Source organism: Anser cygnoides, chromosome 15 (assembly GCF_040182565.1).
Source record: "Anser cygnoides isolate HZ-2024a breed goose chromosome 15, Taihu_goose_T2T_genome, whole genome shotgun sequence".
NCBI lineage: Eukaryota > Metazoa > Chordata > Aves > Anseriformes > Anatidae > Anser > Anser cygnoides.
Window position 1 is genome coordinate 16,728,411 of NC_089887.1, and position 27,005 is coordinate 16,755,415.

The 27,005-nt window shown below is 39.1% G+C and overlaps 1 long non-coding RNA gene across 6 annotated transcripts in view; it reads left to right on the forward strand.

The window, feature by feature from the left end:
• The window catches only part of LOC106041232 (uncharacterized), a 238,313-nt gene that overhangs the window by 20,517 nt on the left and 190,791 nt on the right, over nucleotides 1-27,005 (forward strand). For all 6 annotated transcript variants that reach the window (XR_010825064.1, XR_010825065.1, XR_010825063.1 and 3 more), the window contains exon 4: nucleotides 23,528-23,688. This is a non-coding gene — a long non-coding RNA (uncharacterized lncRNA). The remainder of the gene's footprint in view (nucleotides 1-23,527; nucleotides 23,689-27,005) is intronic.

Below are 27,005 nucleotides of genomic sequence, written 5' to 3' on the forward strand. Positions count from 1 at the left end.
GGAGTCAAATCCAGTTGGAGGCCGGTCACTAGTGGAATCCGGCAGGGCTCAGTGCTGGGGCCATTTCTCTTTAATATCTTTATCGATGATGTGGATGAGGGGATCAAGTGCACCCTCAGTAAGTTTGCAGATGACACCAAGTTAGGTGCGTGTGTCGATCTGCTCGAGGGTAGGAAGGCTCTGCAGGAGGATCTGGATAGGCTGGACCGATGGGCTGAGGTCAACTGTATGAGGTTCAACAAGGCCAAGTGCCGGGTCCTGCACCTGTGGCACAACAACCCCAAGCAGCGCTACAGGCTGGGAGATGAGCGGTTGGAAAGCTGCCTGGTAGAGAAGGACCTGGGAGTATTGGTTGATAGTCGGCTGAATATGAGCCAGCAGTGTGCTCAGGTGGCCAAGAAGGCCAACAGCATCCTGGCTTGCATAAGAAGCAGTGTGGCCAGCAGGGCTAGGGAAGTGATTGTCCCCCTGTACTCGGCTCTGGTGAGGCCGCACCTCAAGTACTGTGTTCAGTTTTGGGCCCCTCGCTACAAGAAGGACATGGAGGTGCTCGAGCGAGTCCAGAGAAGGGCAACGAAGCTGGTGAGGGGTCTGGAGAACAAGTCTTACGAGGAGCAGCTGAGGGAGCTGGGGTTGTTCAGCCTGGAGAAGAGGAGGCTCAGGGGCGACCTTATCGCACTCTACAGGTACCTTAAAGAAGGCTGTAGTGAGGTGGGGGTTGGTCTATTCTCCCACGTGCCTGGTGACAGGACGAGGGGGAATGGGCTGAAGTTGCACCAGGGGAGGTTTAGGTTGGATATTAGGAAGAGCTTCTTTACTGAAAGGGTTGTTAGGCATTGGAATGGGCTGCCTGGGGAAGTGGTTGAGTCACCATCCCTGGAGGTCTTTAAAAGACATTTAGATGTAGAGCTTAGTGATATGGTTTAGTGGAGGACTTGTTAGTGTTAGGTCAGAGGTTGGACTAGGTGATCTTGGAGGTCTCTTCCAACCTAGATGATTCCGTGATTCTGTGATTGTGAGAACCATTATGATTTTGGTCTAGATATAAAGAATTTAGATGGGACAATGAGAATAACAGCCTGTGTTTGGAAATCTAGTGGATAACGGTTATCTTACAGTCTAAATAAAAGTACAAGTCATTTTGTAGTTGAGGAATATAGAATCATAGAATAATACAGATTTGAAGCAACCTGTGGATGTTTCTAATCCAACTGCTGAAAGCAGGCATAATTTGAATGTTGGCTTGGGTATCTCAGGACCTTGTCTGGTAGACCTGCGAATGTTAAAAAGGGTAGAGATTTCACAGCCTCTCTTGGCAGTCAGTGTCTGTGCTTAAACACGCTCACTGTGAAAAATGTTTTCCTTATGTCCAGGTGGAATTTCCCTTGTTGCAGCCTGACTGTTGCCTCTGCTCTCTGTACATCTCTGAGAAGTCTCTGGTTTTGTCTTCTCTATCCATCCCCACTTTAGGAAGTTAAATGTAGTGATAAGATCCCCTCTGAAGCCTTCTGTTCTCTAGGATGAACAAACTCAGTCCTCTCAGCATCTCCTCATGGAGCAGATGCCGTGCTCCAGCACCTGACCATCCTGGTCGCCTGCTGCTGCCCTTCCCCAGTTAGTAGTTTTCTCTCTTGAAGAATGGCATGTAGCTGTGAACCCTCAGTTGATGTATAGAGTGAAGATAGGTTCTTGATTTAAATCATATCACTTCAGAAGGGCAAAAGTTTCTGTGACCTAATTCATCCCATCCAACTCTAGCTGGCACCTACTGGAGGCTGTTTTTACATACACAAAAACAGGAGGCACCTGCAGACTCCTGGTTGGCTACATACAGCATTCTCCTTTATTTTTATTAAAGAAAAAAATAATCATGAATGCTTACGAGGAAAATTGCACCATGGATGGCTATATTGGCTCTGTTCACTCTGTCCCACAGTCTAGGAGCATAAGCTTGCAAACCCAGTGTAACTAAACCGTTACACCAAGTATCTCCATGCCATGTCAAACATGGTGTGACAAAACTTTGCCTTGTAGTAGGGACCCCACAAAAGATTTTTAGAATCGGAAAATTTCTGGCTTGTTGGTTTCAGTCCACTTCTCTTTGTTCCAGTTGCGTATGGAAAGAATGAGGAGATGGTCTCTTGCATCTGATTCGCCTCTTTTTAGTGTATTGATTGCTCTACACCTGCTTATAAAGATCAATATTTCATTAGGTAGCAGAGGAATAACACTATAGCAGAAAAAAGCCTGGCTGCTGCCAGAATCAAAAGCTCAGTGTCCAAAGACAATGTTTTTTTCAAAAATGAATGAAAATCTTTTGGTAACTGAGCAAGTGACAGTGTATTTCTACAGACTGCTGGCAGGGTGTAGCTATTACCATCGAGAGAAAGTATCTCCATCAAATCTTCATTGAGTCAAGAAAACATCTGATAAAAGTGCTAAAGAAAACAATTTAGCTAGGTGGTACTAAGCAAGGATGCAATAGAATACCATACAACAATGTTCTGTTTAAGTTTATGGGTGCATAGTGCATGGAGATACGATATCCCTAATGCTTGTTTTGTCCTGAAGTTTTCAGTTCTCTACTGTGAGACTTCTGGGAATAAAACCAGCACAGTTAGGCTTTCTCAGTAGCTTTTTTCCAGGGTCTTGGAAAGTGTAGGTGATGTTCTTCTTAATTAGATTTTCATAATGAATAGGAACCTGTATTATCATATAATGAAACATAGTAATCATGATGGGTACAGATATAATTAAAAATCTTTGTAGCATATCATGAATAAATACAGGTTTTCTGCAATGAAGACATTTTTAAATATTAGCAAAGAAATTATTTATGTTTGCAGGTTCGGAGTCAAATGATTTACTAGCTAATGGGAGGTATGAACCTATTGATTTCCAGTGTTTCACAAATTTAGCAAAAAATTTAGCCTGGTATTCCTGGAAATTTTCATTAATATTACCAAGCCTCAATAGAGCCAATATTCCTCTCAGGACAGAGGATATACAACAGATCCAAGGAGCCCTTAAGAAATTTTATTATCCAGACTGTTTCTCTGATGCCCCCCGAAAAGGGCACCAACAAATTTCAGGACTGAAAGGTATTATGATTTGCCTACTGAATAAATTATGCTGAATTTAGGGATAAAATGAATAGGAATTACAAATTTAGAGGAGGAATTTCCCACACTTTTATAAATTATCCTTTTCAGTCCCATCACTGTTAAAACTTTATCCTTCTCCTTCTCTGGCACAAACTAATTTGGGGTACTTATGCGGTACCATTTGAGAGGATACAGGCCAACACTGAGTGGTGATGAGGCAACACATCATGATGGGACATGAGGAGGATGGGATTAGTAACTCATGCAGGATTTGTGAAATTAATGAATGCACTGTCTGATGCTATTTGGGAAGGAAATAGTTCCAGCCTTGGTAATAACCAATAACTGGGAGCAGTGATATAAATAATCCTAAATAATGTGCTAGACTTGATTTGGGGTGATGGGCAAAAGGGGGAGAGCATTTCAGCCATTTGTTGAAGGACATGCAGACCTCTCACAACCTGTGTCCCTTCTGCAGATGCCAGCTATGAGCAGAGAGGCAGAGGTAATGTTTGAATAAACCATGACTCATTGAAGCTGTTCCAGTGTGACGTTAGGAGTTTGCAGTGCTGTGGGGTGGGATTTTCCTCAGCAGCTAGTTTGTTTTTCCTTGACAAACCCACCCATTTGGTCTTGCTGTAGTAGGTGTTTTGCAGAGGTGTTGTTCTGAGGGCTGAGATTGGCATGCAAGCTGACAGCACAGGCATAGCTACAAATGCCTTCCAAATGGGCCAGGCAGCACCTGGGCAATTGTTGATGACTAAGTTTTCTCTCTGCTCCATGGTCCTTTGTCAGCAAACGTTGTTTTTTGTCTTTTTATTTTGCCAAGATCATTATTGCAGATATTTTTTTTTTTTTTACAAGCAACCGGGCTTTAACTTCAAAGCTCGTTGCTGAGTTTTGTTACTCTTGCCTTGCGATAAAGAGGAAGAGAAAAGAGAAACTACTTTCAAAAAGCTGTAACAAAATCACATGAATGAAGAACTATAAAAGCCAAAGTAATTATTTGAAGAACCTCTCTTGTTTTAAGTCAAAACATAAAGCGTACACCTTTCTCTTGCACCTCTACTGATTTTGGTAAAGGTGAAAAAGAGACAGTATGTCCACTTTACTCATTCAGGCACCCAGCTGCTAGTTTATAATCCTCTTTTTTTTCTTTTTTTTTTCTTCTTCTTAGAATGGAAGATTGCTGCCTTGTAAAAGTAGAATTATAATAATTGCTCAGTTCAGTGACTCCAGGCTTATGCTTGCACCACAGAGAGCGAAGTGTGGCTTCTGCTGTCTTCTAGTTTCTCTCCTGGGTGTTCTGTGTGCAGATGAACTTTTTCTCATTATGAGAATAAACAAATAAGTAATATTTTAATAATATTGAAGCCAGTAGTGATTTCTGCCATTATCCATGTTTACATCATCAATAGGTTTGCTTGCTTGCAATCTCTGTGACAAAATTGTGGTCTGTGGTGCTGCCTATGGGAATCTAGGGGTTTTGTCTCTATAATCAATCACAGAAAATATATGCTAAATTATTGTCAGAAATAGGTTATGACTACTGTGCCCTTCAAATGCAAACATTAGTTAAAAGGCTTTTAATTCTTTAACCTCTCTTCTGTCTCCTAAAAAAACCTTACAGGGATCTCTTATCTGTTTCAGTGTGGCAGCCTCTGAATTGCTTGAGTGTTTTTTTGTCCATGGTAGTCATGACTGCACGTGAGATTGCATGTATATCCTTGTTTTTTGTTTATGCAGTATGATCTGACGTGAAAACGAGGAATTGAAAAATCTTTTCTTTCTACTCCTCATGTATTAAAGGTCTCTGCATCCTAAGAGTCTACATGCCTTTGCAGATTTTCAAAATGGGAGTCGAGCATTTGAGATTAGAGCATGTCAATATGACTGGGTATAGACAGACATTAAATCCTCTGCCTCTGTTCTTGTTTTTGATATGGCTGAATGTGAGCCAGTGCTGGTCCAGAGGCTGCTCATCTGTCTTGTTGTGGCGCTGTGCCTAGGCTGTGCTGCTGTCTCACTTGGCACTCTGTGCCCAGGCACATAACCTTCCTTCAGTAAATTCAGGGAAAGGTGATGCATGGAACTGGGTAATTTGGTGTAAGTGACTTTCTTTAAATGCTTTTTCCAGCTGACCTTGCAGGAGCTGCTTTGGAGACTAGTTAGGATGTAGTGAGACCTGAAGACTGTTACATGAAAGTGGTGAGACCCAGAGAGCAATCTGAGGAGCTGATCCTAAGCCTGGTGAATGTGACACTTCCTCAGGAAAGGGATCTTATTATGGAGCATTGATGTGTGATTCCAGTGCCTGCCCATGAAGATTCAATCCACAGGTTTAGAAATGGAAAGCTACTGAAAAATCATAGCAGGAATGCATTTGTTTACGGGCATTATTTTCTAAGCATCTGGCAAAGTATTTCCAGAAGGGCTGTAATTAACAATGTTTTAATTCCACCTGGGGCCATTTTTCTGCCTACATTATCATTAAAGTAATTCTTCTCAGTGCACCACTGCTTAGGAAAAAACAAGTGGTTAAGAAAGGACTAGCCATTGGTGCAGAAAATTAGCAAGGTCCAATTCAAAATATTCAGCAGGGCTATAAATCAGTAGAAATTAATCGTCTTGCTTTGTTTGAAAGCTAGTGTTTTTTTCCCATTAATAAAGTGACCAGAACACTGATCTGTTAATGCTGCTGAGCAATGGTTTGGATTCCACTGGAGAAATGTTCATCCTGAAAGCAACCTCCTGAAACCAGAGGCTTTTACACTCTAAAAAACTTGTCCAAATCTGCCTATAAGCATGGAACAACATTTGTTATATTCATACCTTGCCAAGACATTATTTTTTTCTTCTACTCTGTGTTAAACACATCACAAGAAATCCGGATGCACAACATAAATGAAGTCAAAGTAGAAATTGTGCGCTTCTCTATGACAAAAGCTGTCCTTAATTTTATAAGCTTTTAGTCCTAAAAGTAGGTTTCCTGGGGCTGATGGATGTCAGGGTTTTCTTAGCCTTTCAAAAAGCTAACATTTTATATTCATCTTTGTTGAAGAAATGAAAAGGATGGAACCTGCATTATCACAAGGTGGAAGGTAACTCCCAGATGAGTTGTGAAGTTGTTAATGTTTTTGAATTTAAAACATTGGAAATGGAAAAGAGACACAAGAAAAAGGAGAGGTTTTCAAACAGCAAATGGAGCAGCTTTCATTGCGTAATGACGTAATTGCACATAATGTAATTATGTGTAATTAGTAATGATGATTCTTCTCAGTGCAGCTGCTGTATGCATGGGGAGATGGATCAGATTTTCTGTAGCTTCCAAAAGTACTGAAGAAAAGTAGTGGAAGCACTTGTGTGAACTCAGCTGCGTATCTGTGATGCACTAGTGTTTACCTGTGCCAGTGGAGTTTGGCTAGAGAACAGTTCCTTTCCCAGCATGAAAAGAGAGTATTAGGGTTTTCTGGCAGAAGCTTCTGTTGCTGAGTCTTTCTTCATGTGTGTTACTGCTTATAAATGCATTTAATTGAGTGGAATTTAGCTTACAAGCTCTCTGGGACTGGGGCTGCCTTTGGTACAATGCTTGTGTGGTGTTAGCCACTTTTATAAAGTGTCTGTCCAGATGGGAATGCAGATGTGATGAGAGAAATGTATTTTGGTCCAGAAAATTCCAAACCTTTGTTAAAAGTAGTAACTGTGGACTATTTGGCCTAAAAAAATGGCTATGAATGGAAAACAGATTTTAGATTTTTTTTTTCAGTTGATATTACTTGGGATTACCAGAACTTGGAGCAAAACTAATACTTTTTAGTCGTTTTTGTGAATAACCTTTTATTTAAAAAATGTTTCACTCTTTCATATTTTATTATGCAGTGAAATAGAACAAATATTTATAAACTGGTCACTTTTTTTTTTAACCTTGTGCTGTTCTCTATTCTTTTTTTTTTCCTAATGTTGGGATCACTCAAATTGGAGGAAGTAGATTTTTCTTTTTATCTTTTCAGTAACTAAAAAAAAAGTATAACTTTTTGAACTGTACTCGTCAGAAGGAAAACATAGAATAGAACAATATTTATTGATTATTTTATTCTGTGCCAGAAAAGGGCAGAGGAAAAATATAGGAACAAAAAGACCAAAACTAAATGGTCTTCATTGAAACAGCATGGAAACAACCGACACTCTCAAAAAGTTTTCAGCTTTAAAAACAAGCCGCATCTTCACAAATAAAAGTATTCACCAGTTCTGCTTCTAAGAAAAGGCTTAATTGGGTCAGAACAAATTGCCATGTTACAATCAGATTGACTGAAAATTGGATCTAATAAAACATGAGAAATTACATCTTTCTGCTTCCTTTGTGCATGTTTGGAGCTCTGACAATGCCAGCAGTAGTAGGTGCTTAGGGAAAGAGCATACAAAATAAAGCAAATTCTTGCACTTTCCTTGTTATACTCTCACCTGCTTCCAGCAATCAGCAATTTAAGGGCTTCCTGAGCTAGAAGCTGCATCTGCTCTGTTGTGTTTAATAAGCATCAATGGGCAACCTCACCTCACAGCTTCCAGGCATCTCCTTACAAATTCTTATTTATAGTCTCTGCAGTGTTCTGAGGCATTTTTCCATGACAAGTGAACTAAGCATGTTTAATTTTTATTAGCTTGTCCATATATGTATTTTAAAATAATTGGTTTTGCCACCATTTGTACATTTCTAGGCTGATAAACCAGTTTGCTACTTGCCACCTCTTGCTCCTGCTGCATCTGCTGTCAGTCTGATGATGCTTTCCGCTGAGATAAAACCACTTCTGGGATGCCATCCAAGATAATAGGTCTAGATCAAGCAACAGGTTCAGTGAGGTGACCTCAGTGGTAACTAGGCCTTTTGGTTTTTTATTTTCTATGTGTATTTGGTGCCTTAGGACATAGCAGTAACCTGGCATGTGTTTTTCTGAATGCTGCATTTCCCAGCCAACCCAATGCCTTCCCCACCTTTCTCTTGGCAGGAGCTGGAAACTGAGGTTGCAGTCCATACCTGACAATTGTACGATGCGTCGAGCAAGCCTGACTTTTGGCTGATAGGTTTTGAATTTTTTGGTTTTGTCAGAATAACACAGAGAAAGAAGGAATACCTTGGAGCCTAGGAAGAAAGGCAAGCATGCTTAAGGCCATCATTTTTTCTTCCCCCAGTGTTGATTGTGCACACAAGGACTACTTTAAGTCAATCTCTGCACAGCCCTTTCCTTCCCTTGGGAAGGAGAGGGCAGGAGGGGTAGAGAACTCATATAGGTCACCAGTGTAACTGCCTTGCTTGCTGGTTGATAGGGGCCTATCTGACCAGCGTGTGTCATTTCAGGCAGTCAGGCCTGAGGGTCATCATTCCTGGCAAGGAATGGACATGGTGGTCACACAAACGGCTCCTGCCTTGCACTTCCCCTGCAGCTTGGCCTTTCTGGCTTGTCCATGGCTCTGTGCTGTAGCCCCTCTCCTGTGTGGTGCCTGCCAGATGCATTGGGCTCAAGGACTTGTCCAGGACACAGCTGAGGGTGCAGCATCCAGCACAGGCTCTGTGCTCCAGCCAGGAGACATCTCCTCCTTGGTTCCTGGCAGTTTTGTTCTGCAATCCCATCTCTCCCTTTGGTCTTACCTTTGTACCTGTGCTCTCCTGTTTTGAAAACATTCAATTAAATCTGCAAATTCCCTCTTGACTTACTAGAGCATATCTGATTCATCTTGCTTGTGAATGGGGCATGCTGTCATTTTCTCATTGTTCTACTTTGGGAATCAGATGGGCGTGTGTGTGTGTAATGGCTGACACCCTGTTCTGTGATAGGCAGCATTCTTCTGCAGCTCTGCAGGGTTGTCATAGTATGGAACGAGAACATTCAGCCCTGTACAAAAAGCCTGTGCAATGGTTCAAATCCTACTTGTGTTCTTAGATCTTAGTTTTGTCCTGGCCTTCTGCAAACAGGGAGACTCACCTGTAAGTGAGTGTGTTTTCAAATGAGATGCTCTAGAATGAAATGCCCACATATTCTTTAAAATGAAAGTAGTTTGTAGTATATAATAAATTCAGATGATGATTAATTGTTTTTAGGAGGAGAGGGAGAAGAATATCAGGAAGATATTTCATCCAGAAAAAATGCAGGGTGAGCGGGGGGAAACTTAATGACGAGAGATGAGGAAAAGACTGAGGTGCTTAATGCCTTCTTTGCCTCAGTCTTTAGCGGCAAGACCGGTTTTTCTCTAGATACCCAGTACCCTGAGCTGGTGGAAGGAGATGGGGTGCAGGATGTGGCCCTCACAATCCACGATGAAATGGTTGGTGACCAGCTACAGCACTTAGATGTACGCAAGTCGATGGGGCCGGATGGGATCCACCCGAGGGTGCTGAGAGAACTGGCGGAGGAGCTGGCCAAGCCGCTTTCCATCATTTATCAGCAGTCCTGGCTATCGGGGGAGGTCCCAGTCGACTGTGTTGTCTTTGGTGAATGGAGCCAAATCCAGTTGGAGGCCGGTTACTAGTGGAGTCCCCCAGGGCTCAGTGCTGGGGCCGGTCCTCATTAATATCTTTATCGATGACCTGGATGAGGGGATCGAGTGCACCCTCAGTAAGTTTGCAGACGACACCAAGTTAGGTGTGTGTGTCGATCTGCTCGAGGGAAGGAAGGCTCTGCAGGAGGATCTGGATAGGCTGGACCGATGGGCTGAGGCCAACTGTATGAGGTTCAACAAGGCCAAGTGCCGGGTCCTGCACCTGTGGCGCAACAACCCCAAGCAGCGCTACAGGCTGGGAGATGAGTGGTTGGAAAGCTGCCTGGCAGAGAAGGACCTGGGAGTACTGGTTGATAGTCAGTTGAATATGAGCCAGCAGTGTGCTCAGGTGGCCAAGAAGTCCAACAGCATCCTGGCCTGTATAAGAAGCAGTGTGGCCAGCAGGGCTAGGGAAGTGATTGTGCCCCTGTACTCGGCTCTGGTGAGGCCGCACCTCAAGTACTGTGTTCAGTTTTGGGCCCCTCGCTACAAGAAGGACATGGAGGTGCTCGAGCGAGTCCAGAGAAGGGCAACGAAGCTGGTGAGGGGTCTGGAGAACAAGTCTTACGAGGAGCGGCTGAGGGAGCTGGGGTTGTTCAGCCTGGAGAAGAGGAGGCTCAGGGGCAACCTTATCACACTCTACAGATACCTTAAAGGAGGCTGTAGCGAGGTTGGGGTTGGTCTATTCTCCCACGTGCCTGGTGACAGGACGAGGGGGAATGGGCTAAAGTTGCGCCAGGGGAGGTTTAGGTTGGATATTAGGAAGAGCTTCTTTACTGAAAGGGTTGTTAGGCATTGGAATGGGCTGCCCGGGGAAGTGGTTTAGTCACCATCCCTGGAGGTCTTTAAAAGACATTTAGATGTAGAGCTTAGTGATATGGTTTAGTGGAGGACTTGTTAGTGTTAGGTCAGAGGTTGGACTAGGTGATCTTGGAGGTCTCTTCCAACCTAGATGATTCTGTGACAATATTCACAAGTTTTATCCCCATCTGATCTGCTTAAATTTCACGAGTTTTTTTTTTTTTTTTTAAATGAGTTATATAGTTACTTGAAATTACAGAATCTCAGATTTCAGCATCTGCAACAAAGGGATTGGGGGAAGGAACTGAATTAGATTAACAGTTCTTTATTTTGATGTGTTAGCTTCTGTGTTCCTATGATAGAAACCTTTTGTCTTATCCAGCATAAAATCAATGCTAATTCTAAATCCCTGCATAGGAGGACTTGGCAAATACATAGTGGAATAACTATCATTTCCTAAATAACCCAAAGGAAACGGAATTTTTCCATTACTCCTGCATAATCTTTCCAAAGTCATTAAAACAAGCATCACACTCAATCTGTAGGTATTGTTGTCTTTTCTTTTTAATAAAGGGTGCTGGTTGTAGAATAGTTTCTCTTATCTGTTTGCTTTGTGTCTTAAGCACTGTTTCTTTTTAATAAAGTGTTGGAGATAGGCAGATAAAATACCCCATGAGAGCTTTCTGCCAGTGATTAACTGAGAAATTAAACATAGCCTGTCATTCACATATATACCTAGATGACTGTCCTTAAAGCTGTGCAACAGAGCCTGAAAACTTATGTGCATATTTAACTTTTTTTTGTGTGTGTTTTTGAATATACCTGCAGACTAGAAGACCTTTCTTTTGGCTCTGCACTTAAAAGTTCACGTTTCGTACGTGGTATTGCTGAATCTCCACCAAATCGGCAGGATGAACAAGGATGAATGTAACCCACAGACCAAATAAACAGGCTCTGCTCCTTTTGACCTCTTTCCCAGAAAGCAGTCACTTTTTACATGAATGTGTGACCATCATGTGAAGAAAAAAATGTTTTCCTTCTATACTAGCTGTCCTGTCCCCCTGCCATCCCTGCACAACTCTGTCACAGCTTCTGTAGCGATCCAACCACTTGTCACAGAGAAGAGATGTTGGGCATTCACTTTGCTTCTTGTTTAATGCCATTGTCTCAGTATATAAGACTTGAGTGGAATCACATATGAGAAATAAACATTCTGGTTTTAGGCATAAGGCATGTGATTTTGCATCTATTAGCTCTCTCTCACGTTTTGCACAGAAAGTATATCTTTAGCCTGTACAAACTGCTGCCAAGTGTCTTTAAACTGTAATATGGAATTATTTAGCCTTCAAAAGCTCTTGGTGCTTTCTGCAGTGCCTGCTCTCTACAGGGAGCATTAGTAGGGCATCTTTTTGGCTTCCAGCACTGAAATAGGCCTTGCCATACATTTCCTTCCTCTCTCCTTCCTTTCTGAACAACGTTAACTAGAGCAGCCAAAGCGATGTTACAATGGAGGTTACTAGAATTTAGGAATAGCTTGTGTGGTAATACTTAAGTGGCACTCTCTCCTGTGCCTGAAATATTTAGAAATAGTTCAGGGACTTTGGAAATAGTGGGGTGGCACAATGGCGTAAAGGAGCTGTGGTGGAAGGGAAAACTGAATTTAGTGAGTGCAACTTCTTTGTAAAATACCTGAATGGTGGTCATTTTTAAGCCTGGTGGATAAGCACCACAAAAGACAAAAAATACAATTTCCAAATTCAATTTGGACTTCATAGGATATATCGAAGGAACAAATTAAGGAGCTTACTGACTTCTGCTTTCCCTCCAGACTGTGACAGATTTCTTTCTTGATGTGAACAGAACATCTGCTCTCTGCCCGGTATCCCTCTGCATTTAATTTACTTGAGCTTCCTGTTTTGCACAGGATTAAAATGTTTTTGCAACGATATCATCTACCTGGGAGAGCTGGCTGTGGATTTATATAATAAATAACATATTCCGTGCCTCAAAGAGATAGATGTCATACAAAAGGCACAAGGGTCGGCAGATAACTTTGGATAAAGAGGTGAGCTGGAGGAAGCAGTGAAATGATGTTGGTTAAAGTGAGACTGGCATCCTGAAAAAGCAGTGTTACGAGGTGTTTTGGGAAGGGTGGAAGGTGGATGGGAAGAAAGGTCTTCTGGCAGTTTGGGGTTTCTGTGATGAATACTGCTTCTTCTCCTGTGGCTTACCACTGTGGCAGCACCACAATCTGCGTGTGCCCAACAAGAGGAGAAACATTTCTTTTGAGAGTTACAGTGTACATCTTGTGTATTCTCAGTTCCATTATTAATTGTCGCGTTGCCTGAAATCTCTCGTTTCCTCTCTTTTCTTTTTCTTTCCTTTTTAATTACTAAGTTGTCTTACATTTTGTGAGCATCAGTTCTTTTCAACTGGTCTCACTGCTCCAGGGGATACCTTACATTCATCTTGTCCATCATACTGCAGTTGTAAATGCTCATGTGTTGTTATTTTTCTAGACCTTAAACTTAAAGAGATGGAGTGCTTTCATTTCCTGTTTGCTTTCACCTTGACTTCCCTCGGAATGTGCTTGGTAGATATATTCATTAAGAATGCACTCATGAGCAAGTATAAATAAACGATTTGGAAAGAAATATCCATCCCCTGCTTCTAGAGAACAGTGTTACACATTCTGTAGCTGACCTGACAGGATACTGAAAAATGTTTTCTTCTTTTTCTTTTTTCTTTTTTTTTGAAGTTTCATTCAAATGAACGACGAAGCACAGAAAACCTGTTTTGTTAGTACTGTTGTGAAAGCAGTTTATTCATTTTGTTTAATATTGATATTTTAATGTACTCTCTTTTGGAAATGTTTGTGGAGCTATTAAGACCCTCTCTCTCTTAGATGTTCAATGGTATTGTCACTGCAAAAAAAAAAGGTTTATGCGTAACAGCAAAGAAAACCATTCAGACTCTTGACAGTAAACAATTGTTTTCAATACACTTTCATTCTATGTGTCACATTCACACAAATTTGCAGAAAGAAAAATCACATTAAAAAAAACAACACATAAAACAACACAAAATTCCAGCTGAGATGTCCTGTATTATCTTTTAACAGCAGCATTAGGAAGATTATTAGTGATGTTTTAACTAGGACAGTAAAAATAGTGTAAGTGCCTAGATTAAAGAGTAGTTAAGATATTTTTATACAACATAACCCACCTAAGTGACTCTTTTGAGCTCCAAAACCACATTCATCAACTCTAATGTGATAGTTATGCATTAGCAACCTGAATATACCAATAGTATTGTGTCTCTGGTTTCAGCAGATTTGGCCCAAGACTAATTATTTTATTTAGTTTTCAGCTTTTGGAAACTCTTTGTTCCTTGATTGTGAGCCTCATCCTGCATAAATCACACAGCCAAAAGTTCCAGTGGTACAAAGCAAATTTGCTTGTAGCAGGGAGAAAGGAGTCACAGTTGAAGTATATCAGCTTTTATTACTGTTGTTTTTATCATCATCACCAGGTGGTGATTTACTCCAATCCTTGTTCCACTGTTTATTGTTGTTATTCAGCATTCTACAGTATCTAGAATTCTATATAATCTTTAAACAGGCTAGTACTGTCATAAATTGGTCTTCTTTATACCAGGAGACAGTCAGCAAGATGATTCAGAAGGTGTTCCACGTTTTCTTTTTGCACTATGTGCACAATGCTTAATTGAAATAGAAGCCTGGTCAATTAATCGAGGCTCTATTCAGCAGAAATGCTGTATAAAATAGGCATTCTGATCATTTTGACCTGTTTAGCAGAAATGTAGATGAATAGTAACAACCAGAGCAAGAATGCACAATAAGCATTGCACAAGTTATGATTATTAACTTGCTGAGACACTTCTCAATACAATCTATGACATGTAAATCCAGTTAATGGAAAAACTGACTTTCAGTGAATTTAAAAGTAAAAACTGCACAGATCTAGTGGAATCATGATTGCATCTTTGAGTCACTATAAACTGAAGATTACATAGCAAATCCCATCCCTTCTAAATGTTTCAGTGACTTTTTTTTTTTTCTAAATAAGCTGAACTTGAATATTGGGAACATTATTTGTGAAATAAACAATTGGAAACTTTCAGTTGCAAAATATATGCTGTGTTATTTTGCTATGAATAGAATACCTTAAGATGAAAAAGTACATATGAAGTTAACATTGATTTGTGTTAGTTAAAGTTGAAAGATACTTAGTAGCATTGCTAAAAATTGTGTTAAGATGATGCCCTTCACAGCATATGTAGTTATTTGAATCTACAATTCACATCCAGGTGATAAAACCAACATACCATTGTCATAGGACTGTTAAGTGCCTGTCTAACTTTCATTTTTTAATATCAGGGATAATATAATTCAAGTTTAAAGAAAGTTGCACCTTCTGCATACTGTGGAGGTAAATAGAAACATTTGAATGTAAATGTATAGTTATGTCTACCTTGTTACCGGAATACCCTGTGGATACCTTAAAATCTCTTTGCGTGCTGTCAGTTAATTGTCAAAATCTGGCTATTTATTTTCTCCCACACTTCTCTGTTAACACATAGCTTCTTGGTAATGTGATAATGTTGAAATGACATATTATTCCCTATTTTTTCTATATTTTTTCTATTTTTAAATATTATTATTCCCTATTTTTATCTGTGTTTCATTTCAATTATCTTTTGTGTGCGTGTTAGCAAATCCTTCAGCAGATGGAGAGGAAACTGCAAGCTGACACTGAAAGCACACTCTGGAGCCTGGTGGTGCCTCTTGCCACATTGTCAGTCAGCATCTGTAGGTGTTGACACTGTGTGTGTGTGTCCCAGGAGCAGCCTCATTTTCTATCATTCAGTGATTTTAAGTAGGTAAAAAGCCTCTGTGAGAGCAGATGGAATGGGCATTAATGTCCAATTCTACACTTCTCACTTGGTGTCTCTAAGCTTTGGACCATCACTGTGGCTCCTGGAAAGGGAGGAATTAAAGGTAAACACAAACTGTTTTCATTAATGTGAAAACCAAAGAAATCTGCTTCTTCTACTTAGTGTAGTACAGAAGGACAAAGCTAGTGGAATGACTCTAAAAGGTACAAGATCTTTTTCTTGCAATTATCACAGAAAACTTAAACTCTGAAATGGATTTTTTTTAAACCCTTTTTGTCTTAGTTATGTAACCTCAATACAGTAATGACCAGGCTAGGAATGGTCTTGTGATGTTCCTTCTGGATTCAAGATATTTAAATAAATGAGCCTGTTCTGGGGGCCATCTCAGAAGGGCAGTATCCTAGTTGTGGGCCATTAATGTGCTCCTGTACCACCAAATCTCTTACATGATGACAACTGTCGTAAACCCATCAGAATATTCAAAAGAGAGAATGAGCTTGTTGTCTTGTTTCAGAACATCACAGATTAGAGAATCTATGGGGGTTTTTAAGTACCACCAAATCTAAATGCATTTTTCCAGTTTATAAATGTAGCCACAAGTTTAGTTGGGATTTCAAGGTCAAATTAACAGTTATATAGTTCCTTTAAAGCTTTGTAATTGGTGGTGTGAAAGATGCCTTGATCCAGAGAGACATGAAAAAGCTCACGTGTTTCATTGAGTTTGAGAGAGCATTTCATACAGTTTTGGCTAAGGAACATGGGAAAGTGCTAGATTGCATCAGGAGGAGATTGGCTATGAGAAAAATGTAGTGTGAAATTTTGTGTTGAGGCAATAAATCCAGGAAATGCAGTTTTTCTTCGTGAGTTCTGAAACAGATATGATTAATTTTTTTTATTTTTTTTAAATCTTTTTAGCCAGGCAAGATGTGAATTTGTGAAAATCAAATAAATTGGAATGCCACTCATCTTGTTAATTCTCTTTCTGAAATTTCTCTGCTCTTTTTCTCAATAACAGAAGTAAGGTTACACCAGTCATTGTGCATAATAGCTCATTTCTCTCCTGTAGATATCTTGTGGAAAGCTCAGAATAGAACAATGGAGAAGTAATGGGGGTAAAATGTCAGTTTGTTCTCATACTGAAAATATAATCAGTGCAATTTGTCAGACTCATCTGCCCTTCCCTAGATAAGCTTTGATAAAGATTCATCCTTAGAAATATGAGTCTTTAGAGTCATCCTTAGAGTTTCTTTTCTTACAGATTTTTTTCTAATAAATGTTGTTTTCATGCTGTTCATTGCACTGCAATGTTCGAACCCTTGTGACCATCCTACAAACGAGTCTGTCTTCTGACATTTGTATTTCTAGATCTATTAATAGATATTATTCCTAAATCTCATGGGAGATGATAGTGATGTTTCAGAGAATTTCAAGCACCAGGTTCTGGGGACTGCTGCACTCCTTATGTGTAACATATTTACACAAAACGTAAATGGTTGTATCATCCCAGGTCATTGCTTCCACAAAATTCCTTATTACAGGACCTGTGACTAGAACTAGCTGAAACATGAGAAACTCTTTATTAAGAATATAAACATGAAGCACAATCTTAAACTTTTGGAGGACTTTGTTTTAAAGGCTGAGTTGATGTGCTACAGCAAAGTCATGTCCACGTAGAATTCATTGTTCAGGTTGGACTGTATACCAATGGCCTTAAACATATGATGTACACAAGCATGTGACCTTTAAACTTTTTTTCCTGGTTTCCTCATATTGGAGAGCTGAATAAAGAAAAGATTATATTTACACTCAGCAGTTTTTTGAGGAGTCTTATATTCTTCTCAAATCTCAATGACACACATCTTTTTAGATGAATTAATTTCTGCAGTTTTTATTGTCTAGCCTATTCCTGGCTGCAGAATGAAAGCATTGACCTTGACTGAAGAAATCCATAAAGATGGAAGGAATCAATTTAAAAAATAAAGTGCTTGTGAAGGAAGTGACTTTGCTTTAACACTTTGAACTAGGTGGGCTTGCAGATCATTCCTGCAATACTTTCTAAGTCTGTTAGCACCTTAGCCTTGTTGACATTTTCATGTTGACCTAAATCTACTAAAAAAAAAAAAAAAGACATTTCTTGTTGTTATCTATTAAAAGCTGGTGCAAGTTGGCTGTGGAGTGGAAAGTCATTAGTCCTGCAAATAACTGATTTTTTTTCTTGTCTGATCAGAAGACATACAAATCAGTCACAGCTTAAATTCATGATCACTTCTTTTCCATTTTCATCCTTCTTTAACTTGTACTTTTAATGTTTCATTATCAATCCCACTTTTAAAAGCATGAGTTAAAAAAAGAAAACTTAAAGATTAATTTTAAAATTTAGATTTTTTTTTTAATTGTGCAATTTGCCTTGGAAAATCTGTTCACCCATGAAGCCATGTGTCCTTAAGGATTAACCAAAGAAATGAAAATAATCATTTTATTGCAAGAGAGCATTAGTTGGTAAACGTTGCCAAAGCACTAAGACATTCACAGAATTATAATGCATATGTTTCCAGAGGAAAGATGTTAACAAACCAATGTCCTAGTGATACATCTAAGGGCTGCTTATATACTGCTCTGAATTATTTAAAGTATAAACATGTAAAGATGACTTTTCAGACTCCCCATAGACTCAAATTTGGTGTTATTGCTACTATTGCTTCTTCTCTTTTGTGTGTGGTTTTCTTTCTTTTTCTTCTTCTTTTTTTTTTTTTTTTTTTTAATCAGTGGATTACTTCAAAGTGCATTTATATTAACTGCATAAATCTCTCAGTGCTCCCAGGATTTTTATGTATTTTATGGTTGCATTATATGTACAGAGGATAAGATTGGGACACATAGAGGTTACTGGCTTGACCCTCTAAAGTAAATTCCTCTGAGGTGAAGCTGGCATCATATACTTCAGGGAGACTTTAGGACTTGGTAAGAACAAAGCCACAAATTACTCCTATCCCTAAGGTGTGTAAATCTAGTCCAATGCCCTCTTAAGAGAAATCCCCATTGGAGCCTTTTCATGGTTAAAAGCAAATTGCTGTGTTCTTGTTCAGTTCTGTAGCAATTGGTCCAGGTGACTTAGAGGGACCACTTGTGACACAATACAGTCACTGAGGACTGCGTTCTTGCCCTCTCAGTTATGTGTATCCAGGCATGGTAATTAGTAGAGATATCACAAGTTACTAATCTTTCAGACCCTTTTATTTCTTTGGAATCACCAATTCAAGAAGGAAAAGGAAAAGACTGTATACACCGATAGCTGTCCTGGTGGCCCATGTTGGCTTGCTGTGTGGAATTCTTGGTAGAAGAGAAACAGGAAACTTGTTCCTTAGGATTGTCCTGTCCGAGTTGTTAATTCTGCCTTTAAAACTGCAGGATAGAAGGGTAAGTACACACTTGAAATGGTTGAAAGGCATGCTTTACACCAGTAGGAGAACATAGTCAGCGGGTGCAGACCTCTCAAACTTGTCATGCACCTGAGCCGAACACTTCACCCTCTGTTATCGACTAATGTGAGTGGATGTTTGCAAATGTGGGAAGAACTGTTAGCAGGCAGATTCACTGTGGCCCTTTGGGTATCCTTCTGTAATGCTGCCTAGATTTAATGCTGGGTAACTGAGAGATTTGGCTTCCCAGTGTGTGGATGTGTTTTCAGAATGAGATTCAGATGGGTGGTTATTTCAGGATCCACTTTAAGAAAACTTGCAACTGTTAAGCAGTGTTAATGCAAATGAGTGACAATTTTACCTATATCGTAATAGTACGGGATGCCCTTCCCATTTGTGACAGCAGTGTGCACGCAAATAATCATTGTTACACTGATGAAGAGCTCTCATCCCTGTAACTGAGCCATAACCAGTTTATGAGAGCAGAGAGGACCACCAAACACCTGTGTGTGTTACATTGTGCCTTATCTTCTATATTTAGCTGTGCCAGGGAACCTTTCTTTCCTCTCTTGGCTCAGTCTGTTACGTGACATCTCATCTGTATGTGAATAATCACAAACATCATGAAAAGGTGAAAGCCATTGTGTTGGAGTCAAACTCTTGATGGCAAGAAATTTTGGAGTGCTTTGCCAGAATTGTAATTGTTTCAGTCATTTTGAAAAAGTTTAAAGTAGTTGTTAAAAGGAAAGCACCTCATCATCCCTGCAAAAAGAGACATTCTTGGTCCTCAGTCAGACAGTCTTCGTCAGAGCTAGTGATGCATTTATGTGATTATAACGCCGAATGATTTTTTTGTCCTCCTCTGTATAGTAGATGAGCTGTGTGTTTTTGAGTATGGAGGGGATAAGGGAGGATGGGACATCTACATGTCAAATATGGGAAATGGCACAATTCCCTCATTATTAAAACAAAACAAAACAAAAAAAAAACACCACCAAACCTGGGAAACCCAAGTTGTGATTTTAATGTCAAAGGTGTAAGTCTAAGACAGGCCCTGCACCAGAATTGGGCAGATGTACCTGTCTGATTGCTAGGCCCGCCTGGGGCATACTGCTTCCCATCGAAGCTGTTATCTGTCTGGTTTTGCTGATTTTATTAGTCTACTCAAAAGTCAGGTAAAACTAGTCTGAAGCCAGCTGAAAAAGGCCCAAAATATGCCATCAGGCGAACTGGTGCAAATCATGTATGACAAATGGCTGTGCCCCAGATCCAGAGAAGGTGACAGCAGGGCTTTGTCTCCTTGTATTTCATGAACACAGTGCAGTAATACCTGTACGGGTCTGTGTGTGCTCTTGCTGAGCAGGGACTCTAGGGAGCAGACTTGGTATCTGTGCTATGTTCTTCTGCCTTTGACAGTACTAACAAAATTCTGATTGAGTTGAAATTGCTACCAGAATTCGTCATCCTGATTTGTTTTCTTTGCTGTATCTATTTCACAAGAGTGCTTCACATTTTCAGAGTAAATACAACACTTCACTGAAGTGTTTAGTAACCCCAGCTGTTGTGTCCCCCCCACCCCCCATTTGTTCAAAGCAGTTTCATGGGAAAAAAATCCCTGAAATTTAAGGATTCTGCAGTACATACATCGAAATTTTGATTTATAAACTTTGCAGTCAGTGTCTGCCATCTAAAAACCTCCATACGTTTTTATCATCTTCTCAAAATGCCAACTGTGTTGTTATTCAGCTGGTCTGTTTTGTGAACGTGTGTCAAGTCCTGGCTGTGCTGCACTCAGGGAGTGCAGCCTTTGCACCTGTCGAGGCCCAGTCTAGAACGTGGTGCACAATAAAGTGTCAGAGTGGCAATCCAAAGCTGTTCGTGCAGCGTCCTTTAAAAGCTTGGAGAAACTTCTCTTTCATTTCTTAGCTGTGTGGTTTCAATTCCAGAAGTCCTGTTTGCTACACCAAGCAAATTTCAATGACAAAAATTCAGGAAGCCCAAGTTTATAGGTAAACCCTGATATCCAAGTTCGGAAGTTCCTCAGAGTAAGGTGTATCAAAAAGTTGCATCACTCAAAGATTTTCCAGGGAATTCATATTGCAAGAGATGCATTGTTTTAGAACATGCTTTTGAAGATCAAATGGTCTGAAATAGAGAAGAGATGGTTGGGCTTCTATTCAGTTTAGCAAACACGCCAGTTTGGATGTGGCCCTGGGTGACCTGCCTCAGCTGACCCCACTTACGATGAGGGTGGGCTCGGCCTCCAGAGGAGCCTGCCAACCTCAGCTGCTGTGCGGCTCTGTGCTTTTTGACAAGATTTACACCCTGTTTATGCTTGGCCAGTGGACCAAATCAAATGAATACTCTAGCATAACTTTGTCCTTAAACCATGTATTACAGGTTTATGAGTTAATATAGATACATGCAAGAGGGAGAATGATTCATCTTCAGCCCTTGAGAAACTGTAATAGCTTATGCTAGAAATACTGTCAGCATAGAATATGCTGTTTCCCATATTGGTACCTAGTTCTTAGCACATTTATTGATTAATTCCTTCTACAGCAGAGAAACAAATCTTGAGATTTTAAAAATGGCACTTTGCTTAGTATCAGAATAAAGCTTCAGTGCCTTTAGGTGGAAATAATCGGTGTGATTTTATGATACTCAAGAACTAATGAGAACTGAATGTTTTTGTTCTTTGGTTATTTATCCTGTGTCTATCATCAGAACAGTGAAAATTGAGAAAGAATAAAGATCTACACTCTCAAAAGTATTTCTGGATATGCAAGCTAAGGTTTCGATGCTAATTAAAGTAAAATTAGATTTGTTTTATGTTACCGATGTGCTGGTATCATTGGTAGTGTTTAGACAATACTCGAGGATGCATGTTGGAAAATAATATGTTCTTAGATGCTCCCTACTAAATAAGCCAAACAAATAAAATTTTTGTTATGTTGCAAAAAAGACTACGGTGATGTCAAGATTATGAATGCATAACACAATGGTAAGAAGAGTTGATGGGATTTTTAGATGCCAAAGTAACTTTTCTGTGTGAAGTTACCAACTCAAATGAGACTTGTAGCTGCCACAACCCATTCATTCTCAGCGATACTAAAGTTTCACTGTCAAAACCCTTTTTCAATATAACTGAAATGGTCATATGCCAAAATGAATTAGCCACCTCCTTCCATTGTAAATATAAACAACTTATTACAAATAATTCTGGTTAGATATTCTGGAGAATGTCTGAAAGCTCTAAATCACAGGATAGCCACACGGCAGTGAGATTTCTTTCTCTTTTCTCCCCCCTTCCCACCCCCGCTATTTGACTATTTCTAATATATTTTTCTTCTATTTGTTAAGGACTCCTGAATTTTCATGGGCTGGGACTTCAGTGATCATGCTCAGTTGATACTGGATGATCATTTGGTTAATTCAATTAAGACAGTGACTAATGCAGTGTAAAACTAAAGAAATGAAGAAGCAAGTGCCCACTCTTATGGCAGTCAGAGGGCTTTCCATTAGGACTCTAGTTTATCTGTAAGACAACACTTTATTTCCAGTTGGCATCATAGAGTTTATGATGGTGCCCCAACCTGTCCTTTGTAAGGGACATTTTCATCCACGGATGACTTGGCAGAAGATGTGTTCTGTCCAAATTAGAAGTTCCACATGATACTGAGCCCAGGGGATGTTTTAACACTATTTCATCCAACACGTGTTAAACTGCTTTGTTTTTGACATCCTGTTTCTATCCCGTGCGTGTGATTTTTCCCTCTTCTTGACCAATAGTATATGAGTGTGCACGGTTTGTGACTAACATCTATAATGACTCCTCATTGAATAGATTTTTCATACAAGTACAGGACAAGCATTTAAAAAGAATAGTGTTTTCAGTTGGCTGGGGTGATGTCCTATCAAACAGTATAGGGAAGCCTTACTTTTCTTCTTAACTTACCCGCATGACTCTACATTCTTATGCTGGTTTGTCTTTTACTATCAGTACAAGTTTTTTAAAAATAAATTTATTAATTGTCTTTAAGCAGCAGTAATGGCAAAACAAAACAATGTTATTTCACGTATGGCAACTAGAAGATCAGAAGGCAAAGCTAACATTTTTTTTTTTTATATAAAACATTGGTTGTGTATAAAATATGTTCATGTAAAATTTTCTCCCTATTAATTTACTTTTCACAGCTGAGCTAATGACTTTGAACAATGGTCTGAACTTTGGTCTGATTACCAGTCTTGATCTTGTAGCCAAATTACATCTTAATCTTACGGAGGAAAAAAATAGTGGTATGGAAAGTTACAGTCACATGGGTAAAGGCAAGGCCTTTTGCCTTTTTAGTCTTTACTACTTTTATGACCTTTTACAATGGGTGTTATTCTTGTGTTCACCATCCAAGTTTGTAACCTAAAGAACCTTCTGCATTATAATACTGTTATAGTTCTCTTATAGAATACTTCTTCTAGTGTTCTTCTCTTTTCCCTGTCAGGAAAGAAATGCAAATTACATCAGTGTATTGATTTGTCATTGCTTTTTCAATTATTCTAACTGATAATAGATCAAGCCTATGCTCTCTCATATGGAGAAAATATGGGAAAAGGCCGCAAGGCCTGCTTCACTGCTTTTTATCACTACAGCAATAAACATTTGAGTAAAATTATCATGACATATATTTTTCCCTGGATTATGAGATGGCAGCAGTATGTGATGGATACGATGTCCTCAAATAATCTGTTATCTTGCAGATGAATGGCCTTGAAGGTGGAGAGAAAGAACAGAGAGACCTGCAGGAGAATGCACCAAGCAGAAGAACAGCTGATCCAGCTGGAGAAAAGCAGATGTGACATGACATAATGTTGGTTTCTGGATTAGAAAAATCCTACCTAGAGTGTTTCCTGAACAAAAGGTAACTTTCAAATGTGGTTGAAGTCACTGATGAATTGTTCTAATATTCTACAAATATTTAATCGTTATCTGCAGAAGGAGCTTAAGAATCTGTAGGCTTTCAAAGTAAAATGGAGCTGTGCTAAGACTCAGCATAAAAAAAAAAAGAATTTGTAGTTTTGCTTCTTGGTTTTGCACACACTGTTTAAGTCTTCAACCCAGAAAGATCAGGCTTTGCTATTAATAACATGAAAAAAATCAGTGGGATTTTACTGGATTGCCATAGGAATACATTTAGAATTTGTGGCTGCATTTTTTCTCACCAAGACATAATTGTATACGAGTTCAAGAGTATTTACAGAAACACTCATTTTATGAGTTACAGGAAACGTGAAGGAGACATATCACCTGTGGTTTCCTCCATTGTAGTATTAAAGCAGAGCAAGGCAGAAAGAGACCTGCAGCTTTCCTTCCTTCAGCTACAAACCTAACAAAAAGTGAAACATCAAGGAAAATACTATGTAGTTAAATTTCATGTATGCATTACTAGTTCACAATATCTATGGAACATGTACTTTATTTTGCCATAATGTAGATCTAAAACCAGGTGTGAGTGTCACAGATGAAAGAACTGAAAACTGAACAGCAAATATCAATTCAGCATGCATAGAGATCTTGTTAATATTTTTTTCCAGCCTATTAAATCAGATAGCATGGTTTAAAACCAAAAAAGCACTGTATTTAACAGTTCTGTATACTGTATGCAAACTGTCTTTGATTATGTATGTTTAGGTAAGGTTTGAAAGGTTTGTGTTCGGTTTCATGTGATTTTAAAGTTAGATGGTTGAAGGATCTATTTGTGAACTTTACTCTAGCTGGAATATTGTAAGAACAGTTACTTTTATGAGAATTTAACTCAAAATGGTAGAAGACTTAGATCAGAAGCTGATCTCTTAAAAATCCAGTATATGTTAAAGTCTTTAGAGGTTTTTGGCATTGTTGGTTCTGAATCCAAACCTGAGCTTTGGCTAATCTTTATTGCAATAGATAAAGCAAATTAATGAATTAAGAGAAGCAGTGTTATATATATGAGATAAGCATTAAACCAATTCTGTATTTTTATATCTGTCTCAGAAAGGCTTTTTAAATGTTGGAGTTGAAAACATCAGGGATCATGAAGCTCTTAATTAGGCATAAGAATTCTCACTTGTAGTTGGTGCCAGAGGAAGTTGTTCTGCAAGAAGAATGATAAGCTTGCCGGTGGGAAGAGGATTTCATACTATGACTAGCAGTGGCTGCTCAAAATGAGCAAAAACCAGAACAATCTTTATAGGTGTGTGTCATGAGAATATGTTGAGGAAGATGCTCAGTATCACAATGAAATGGATTTTTTTTTTTTTTTTGAGGAAAAATAGGCCTGTAATCTCTGCAGCTGTAAATTTGGTAACAGTAGATATGATGTGTAAATGGTGGACAGGCTTTATTTAAATTAAAGTATATTCACGAAATATATAAAGGATGACGTACGCAGAATTAACAATTCAAAATTCATGAATCCATTACATTATTCCTTCAGTGTTAAACATCTGCTTTGACCACGTATCAATTGCAACTCTCCAGAATGTTTCCGATGTAAAACAAGTTTGCACAATGTCTGCTGTAGTACGTCCCACCTAGTAGTTAGACCTTCAGCAATTCAGTAATAAACACAATTAATAATGTTTCTAAATTAAGGCACAAGATTCTTTTATGTCAGAGCATGTGTACATTGCAGCGTGGAGCATATTATGGAATGACCTGCATGGCATAGCCCGTTATTTAGGCTATCGTGTTAGTCCTGCTACCAAAGAAAGTAAATATTTGTGGAGATGAGTTTTTGCTCATCTTCTGGGAGCAGCTTTTTCTGTTTTACTGATCATCCCGTACTAGTAAGCTTAATTTTCCTACTGCTTCCTACAACTAAAATGCTTTTATAACTCAATAATTAAATCCAGGGCATCTGATTGTCTTTTGGCACTTATCATTAATTCCTATGTGGTTCGTCCGCTCAAGACTGTCCAGATATCATCAAAAATAATATGGTCGAGTCCAGAGAGAGAAATTTATACCTCTGTGATCTAATTATGTTTTAGGTAATCCATGATGCATTTTGCATCTCTTTCCTGTCAGCATCCAAACCCACAATAAAATAGAGAATTTGATTCTTTACTTCTGCTGGCTCTAGCAGAATTATTTCCAGTGAATAACAAATATTTTGTGTTTGCAAATACTTGCTAGTCACTCCACCTTTTCAATAGAACAGTTAGCAATATCATCCATTCTCATTAAGGGCAGTCCCAAATGAAAAATGTGAAATAAAGTACTGTTGACTCAAGAACCATTCAACTCATTGAAGCGTTTGAAAACACTATAGAACAACAACTGGCAAATTTGTGTGTATCCTGAATCAGACTCCTTCCTCTCAGAAGTTTGCATCCAGCGTGTAGTAATCAGTGTTACTTGGTACAGGCTTGGCAGATACAGAAGCATATCTGAGTGCAACTTTCTGAATACCTCTTGATTGTAGATCTCTAGATGTAAGGCTTCACCATCTTTTGCCATTCTTTTCAGAACAGAATATCTTCGTGGATATTGTTACACCTAGTTATTTTCCATTATAAAGAGTGATGATTGTTCAAAATAAGAAACAGCAGGCTGCCGTCTTTCCAGAGAATTAAAACTAAAATTATATTGCATTTTTTCATCATTTATTTATTGTGGTTGAACCACAAGAACAATAGCTATCTCTTCCCTTCATACTCCAACTTGTTCCGGACATTGCGAGAGACTGAGGGATTCAAGGAGAGACAAAAGCCATTCAAGGAGAGACAAAAGCAAGTCAGAGATTGTGATACTGACTGACAACCTAGTTTTTCTTTTCCGAACTTTTTTTTTTTAAACTATTTTTGTCTACAGAGATTAAAATTATTCCTGTGGAAATTTTCAAATACAGTTAATGGAATAGCCTGTCAAAAATTATTTATTCATCTAATGATAGATGTGAATTTCTTGTGGGATTTTAGAAAGCGCCTGGGCAAGTTGGAACTAATGAGGTTTAAGCATCTAATATGTTTAGATTATCTTAAAAATGTTGTGAGATAGTGGTGCAAAATTCTATTTTTTTTTTTTTTTACAGATTGACATAAAATGATTTATACTCTACCACGTTTTCAAAAGTGCCTTAGGAACACTTAAGTGACTAAATTAGGGAAAAAAAAAAACAACACAAAAAAAAGCCCCCAAAAAAACCCACCCACACACACCCACACACACAAACAGAACCCACATCCTAAAGTTTAA